This window comes from Sorex fumeus, unplaced genomic scaffold (assembly GCF_029834395.1).
Source record: "Sorex fumeus unplaced genomic scaffold, SorFum_2.1 ptg000073l, whole genome shotgun sequence".
NCBI lineage: Eukaryota > Metazoa > Chordata > Mammalia > Eulipotyphla > Soricidae > Sorex > Sorex fumeus.
The window spans coordinates 3,328,549-3,334,559 of record NW_026606130.1 but is presented as its reverse complement, the minus strand read 5'-3'; the positions used below and the strand labels follow the sequence as shown (position 1 = coordinate 3,334,559).

Here is a 6,011-nt window from a genome sequence, read left to right as displayed (position 1 = left end):
TGCAGGTGACCAATGAGTCATAAATTCCAATATCCTCACTTTTTTTCTTCCTCCATTTCTCCTTTACTTTCCTGTTTTCCCAATTTTTGTGTCTCTCTGGCACAGCTTAGTTGAAGAAACTACTTGGGTTGGATTGTCTAGGGATCCTCCTCATTAATGATCATCCTGGAGAATGTCTTTGCTTAAAGCAGTATGTTGCTCCGAACGAAATCCATCCTAGTGTTTTTGCCATTTCCTGATCAGCCAAGGAACCAATCAAAGTTATCAATGTGCATGTTGAAAGGAGTGGATCAGAATGCAATACTGTAGTCTCAACATGGGTACAGATACAATGGAAAAAGCAGAGGGTGAATGAGGGAAAAGGATAGTTATGATGTTCAAATACTGCAGCCTGCCCATTCCATTTCAAATCCTTTCTGTTCTGTGTCAGCTCCTTCCTCAAAGCTGGTAATCTTCAACTTGGGTTCACCTTTCTTGGATGACTATGCACCCTCCAGTTAAACCAATAAGGCTGGGTAGAAGGATGTCCTCTTCAGTCTGGCCTCACAATAAAATTCTAGTTTCCTTTGTCCAAGTTGCCAGGGGCAAACTAAAATCATCCCCATTGCCTTCTTCCAAACTCTTTTCTCCAATGAAAGGGTTGAGTATTTATAAAAGATTATTAAACCTCCTCGGACAATATGAATTATTCAACCCTAATATTGCTGGGTCTTCAATAATACGAATACCAGCATTAACAAATGGTTATGGCTCTCATTACTGCCCAGCTAAATAAGTCAAGATACAGAGGTTTGGTGCAAGTATATCACCATGTATAAAGATCCTGGTCTAACGTATCGACTCTCCTACCAGTGACTGCTGGGACCCCGGATGGGGGAAGTGAGCACTGTGATTTAACATTGGATGCAGAGCGGAGGGGTGCTTGTTTTCAGCTGTGTTTATTCTTTTTTTTTCTATTGTTACTATTCAAACCCTTCCTTCCCCATCATTAGAAAAATTAGTGACATTTGATTTTATTATTTTCATCTCTCTGGGGAGGAAATGACATTTCAGCAGCCTTTATCCTTAATGTTTATGCTTCACAGTTCTGTATTTTTTCCTTTTGAAAAGCAAATGCCGTAGATTTGTATGGGACCAGCCTTTACCATTATGAAAACTCTGATGGAAAGAGACAAACTCCGTTGATTAGGACATTCCTGGGGTAGTAATGCCATGTTAAAAGTTCCTGAGCACTGAGTCAGGAATAAGCCCTGAGCACCACCTGGTGTGGCCGCAAAACAAAACAACGAAGCTTAAAGGTGTTTAAAAAGAAAATTTGCATTAAATAAACTATCCAGTGGAGGAGTGCTGTCAAAAGTTTTCTGTCTGTGATGGAGACTGAGGCTCAGGGTAAAGGTGGGGTGTCAGCCTGAAAATCCTGTCATAGTAATTCCATCTCCAGTTTTATCATCTGCAATGACTCTTTCCTCCACAGTCAACTTACTATCTTCACTCCTGACTTTTTGTGGAAAAACTCTGACATGAAAAATTGGAAGTATTCACACCAAATACCAGTATGGTGGCAAAATATCTCAAGACTCATTTATTTACCGGGAACTGAATTGACTCAGTGGATGGGACAAGAGGATCACAAGTTGCCTGGGAGTGGGGTGGGGGTGGGTGCTGCCCAGCCTCAGGATTCATTTGGTCTCTGATGTCTCTCAAATAAAAAGTTGTAGTATTTGGATCCTCAATGATAGAAAAGACATTGCCCAGATATACCAGCTGATTGAATATCTACACAAAAACTTGAGAGCAGTTTTAGAGAACAAGGGCAGTGTATAACAATAGATTTTAAGACATGCTCTCAATAATGAAATTAACATTAACTTGGAGTTAAGGGAGTTTCACTCAAATGATGTTGCCACCTACTGAAGATGATTCTAGGAAAGTTAACTGATCCCTTGATGACACATAAAAATTTCCAAGGATAACTCAAAATTGTTGAGCTGATGCAAATTGATGGTAAAGGGAACAAGACCAATGTGCCAGAGGAGGAGCAAATTGAGGCTTTTCAGTGGCTCTTCTTGTTCTCCCTCCACCCAGTCATAACTTGGTAAAAATATTGCTTTACCTCCTCTACCAGATGATAAGCATGATAAGAATAAGTTATCTATTTATAAATCTTGCTCTAATGTTTGCACTCGATGTCCTAGGCCAAAGAACCCCACAGCAAACAATCTTGAAGAGAATATCACAACATTAAACAACTGCATGGCTTTTATGAGTAAACTACTCCCAGAAGTGCCCTGGAGTGGGGTGGGTGAGACTTCTCCCTGCCTCAAGGGACCCAGCCTCAACAGCTAAAAGACCTCCAGAACTCACCCGCTGTCATGCTCACTCACAGCCACTCTCCACACAGTCGGGCTGAGCCTCACCCACAAATGAACGTATTCCTGGACTGCGTGGCTGCAGAACTCATACCTCACACCATCCATACTCCAAGAATACCGCACCACATTTGATAGGGTTTAACGTAAAAGACAACCAATCTTAGAGGGAAATATTTTTTACAGATATATATATACATATGTATGTGTATATATCACTGCAAAGCCTGGCAAGCTACCCGTGACGTATTAAATATGCCAAAAATAGAAACAAGTCTCACAATTTGTTGTGAGACGTTACTGTTGCCCACTAGAGCAAATCGATGAACAATGGGAGGACAGTGACAGTGACAGTGATGTGTTACATAATGCAATGTTCCCTCTCTCACAGATACCTAACCCTGCTCTCTCCCCCCTTGACCATCACAAGACTCAACCTTTAACAACATGTTGGTGATCTCTTATAGAATGGCTCAATGACCCCTGGGTGAAATACAACAATCTTCATGTTGTTTCCTCTAACGAAACTTTTTTGGAGCATGTTCTGCAGTTTTTCATAACAAATAATACAAAATAAATTATTTCAGTTCTGTATTGGGACAGAAGTTGGGGTTCAGGATGGAAACGTCTGACATAGGTTGGTGGGAACGTGTAATGGTGGTAGGATTGGCGTTTGAATATTAAATGTAATAAAATATTGTTAAATACTTTATAAAATTAAAAATAAAATAAATAAATAAAATACTCCCAGAAGATTTTTAAGGCTCCTGCTTACTTTCAATAATGTGCCAGATTTGAGCTCCAGAACTCAAGTATCAAAAGATAATCTTGATTTGACAGTTTCATAACCTTCCAGCTGGCAAAGTCTCAGAAACAGAACCAGCTAGATTTCTGTTCCCATGAGGAGACACAGCAGCATACAGAAGGAGCACTCAAAAGCTGTTCAAGCATGTTTACAACATGACAAGTTCAGCAAAGAAGAAGCAGCTTAGCAGACACTTTCACAAACAGGCTGCAATGCAAACTCAAGGGCAGGAAGCATCTTCTCACTGGATACAGAAGATGGTCCAGTAAAGTTCCTTCAATGGTCTAGGTGTTGGATACGGTTGGTGCCCAACCAGACTGTTAGGATGAGTCTTTGGAGACTGACCCACAAATGGGTAGAAGCACAGACCCCATGAAAATGGACAAGCCATGACTCTTGTGACCAGAATGGTTTGGAAAGGGTTAACATCTCTTCTCTGGGCTGCTTTTTAGCTTTCAAGTGTTACATAATGCAATCTTCCCTCTCTCATAGATACCTAACCCTGCTCTCTTCCCCCTTGACCTTCTGCAAGGGAAGGACAACTGGGCTGAAAACTTGGCCTTGGCAAATAGTTTCATAATCCAAACATCAGTAGCAACCCTGACGCGGGCAGGGGGTGAGTAACAGCCAGAACGTCCTGGAACATGTCCAGATGACCGATCTGTAACTGTTTGTACTATCTGAAATTATGTTTTCATTTGAGTCATGAAACTTGCATTTTTACTAACTGGTTTTCTTTGAATTTGTAAGCGTGGGCTACGGCGTAATCACTGCCTATATAATCTGAAGCATCTCCCTTACTCGGGGTCTTGCTTTGGCCTGGTGCCTAAGAGCTTGACCCCAGCTAGATGGCTTGAATAAACTCTGCTTGTGTTTTGCGTTACTGGCTGGACTCTTTGTGTAGTTTGGAGAGGAGAGATTATCAACCTCGGACCCTAACATAGGAAGGTCCTGGAAAAATCTAATGATATCAGAAAGGAAACTCAAATACCTTACTCTGGAATTTGTAGATATTAGACAATTAAAGCGATCCAGAAAAGAAAATATGAAACCATGGGGTTTTTTTTGGGGGGGGGGGTCACACGCAACATTACTCAGAGGCTACCCCTGACTCTGCACTCAGGAATTACTCCTGGTGGTGCTCGGAGGTCCATATGGGATAAGGGGAATCGAACCCTGGTTCGCCAGGTGCAAGGCAAATGCTGTACCTTCTGTACTATGGCTCCAGCCTCAAGTATGTTGAGTATCACCGTGAGAGCAGTTACAAAGCTTTCTGATTTAAGTCTCAGTCATACAATGAAACACCCGTACCTGCACCAGTGCCCATTCTCCACCACCAAAGACCCCAGTATGCCCCCATCCTACACCCTTCCCCTACCTGTGGGGCAGATGATTTCCAAATCACTCTCTCTACACTTTGATCACATTCAACATTTCGACACCACACCCACCATTATTATTTGGGGTTTTACCCCAACACTCAGATCTGCTGAAAAGGCAACAGTAGACAATTTGTTTTCTATTGCTGGTGATGAATAATATATGATGTTGTGTGGTTGCAGTAGTGGCTGCGCAATTTTGAAATTCCGAAATTTTAACAATTAAATCTGGAGAGATTTCTTGCCAAAACCTGCTAGGTTCCGAGATCTGTTCCTGAGTCTCTGAGATCATGGCCATTAAGTAGCTTGATCAGGAGCCAGAGAGGCCATTCGTGGGCGGTGACTCGCGGTCTCGTTGGGGTGGGGAGGAAAGGGCCGGCTCCACCCCCATCCCATGAGGGCCCGCATGTCTCGTCACTGTGGGCCCAAACCTGACTGTCCAATGGTCTCTGGCAGATGGAGGCCACCGAGCCACCAAGGGGGAGCAGGCCAAGGCACAAAACCTATTCTCACCTGGGGTGGCCCAGAGCCGGTAACCTACTGTGTGGCCCACACACATTCCTGCCAAAAGCCATTGGTTTTCAAGATTTGTTTCTGAGACTCTGGGATCATGGCTGTTAAGTAGCTTGATCAGGAGCCAGAGAGGAGTTCGTGGGCGGCGACTCAGGGTCTAGTTGGGACGGGGAAGGAAGGGCCGGTTCCACCCCCATCCTGTGAGGCCCCACGTGTGTCATCACTGTGGGCCCAAACCTGACTGTCCAGTGGCCTCTGGAGGATGACGACCACCGGGCCTCCAAGGGCAACAGGCCAAGGCACAAAACCTGTTCCCACCTGGGGTGACCCAGCACCTGTAGCCTACTGCAGGAACCGGATGCATTTCTGCCAAAAGCCTTTGGGTTTCGAGATTTGTTTCTGAGTGTCTGGGATCATGGCCGTTAAGCAGTTCAATCAGGAACTAGAGAGACCATGGCTCCAATTATATAGCTGAGCCGGAGGTGGTTTGTGGTGTGTCTCCCACATACCTAACTTTTGGCCATTTACTTTCTTGGTAAATTTTACCCCAAGGTTTTGGGATCTGGCCAAAGGCACAGCAGCAATTTTGGGGTATCTAGAAGTCTGAAGGCGCTGTGAGGCTGCTGATGCACTTGCCTCACAGGTGTAGATTGACCTGCTGGCGGCACCATACCCCCAAAGTATGTTATTTTAGATACTCACCTGTCATGATGACACCAGTACTGAAATGGTCTGAAGATGGTGGTAACCATCACCAACCTGAGCACAGAGAGCAGCCCTTTGGCCCAGTGCTGTCCCAGTGAGCTGTGCTGACCTAGAGAGCCACCCCAGGGAGCCTGGCTGTCAGGACTAGAGTTGTTCCCGCAGTTCTGAGCCTGAGCTCTGCGGTCTCTGACTCTGGAGTGAATAGCTCCTCCCCAGAGGTTGAGAGGGGAGGAGAACCTG

At 44.4% G+C, this 6,011-nt stretch overlaps 1 pseudogene; it reads left to right on the top strand.

Moving 5' to 3' along the window:
- Positions 1-1,370: 1,370 nt before the first annotated feature.
- Positions 1,371-3,503, top strand: LOC130038096 (rho GTPase-activating protein 19-like; annotated as a pseudogene).
- Positions 3,504-6,011: the final 2,508 nt, after the last annotated feature.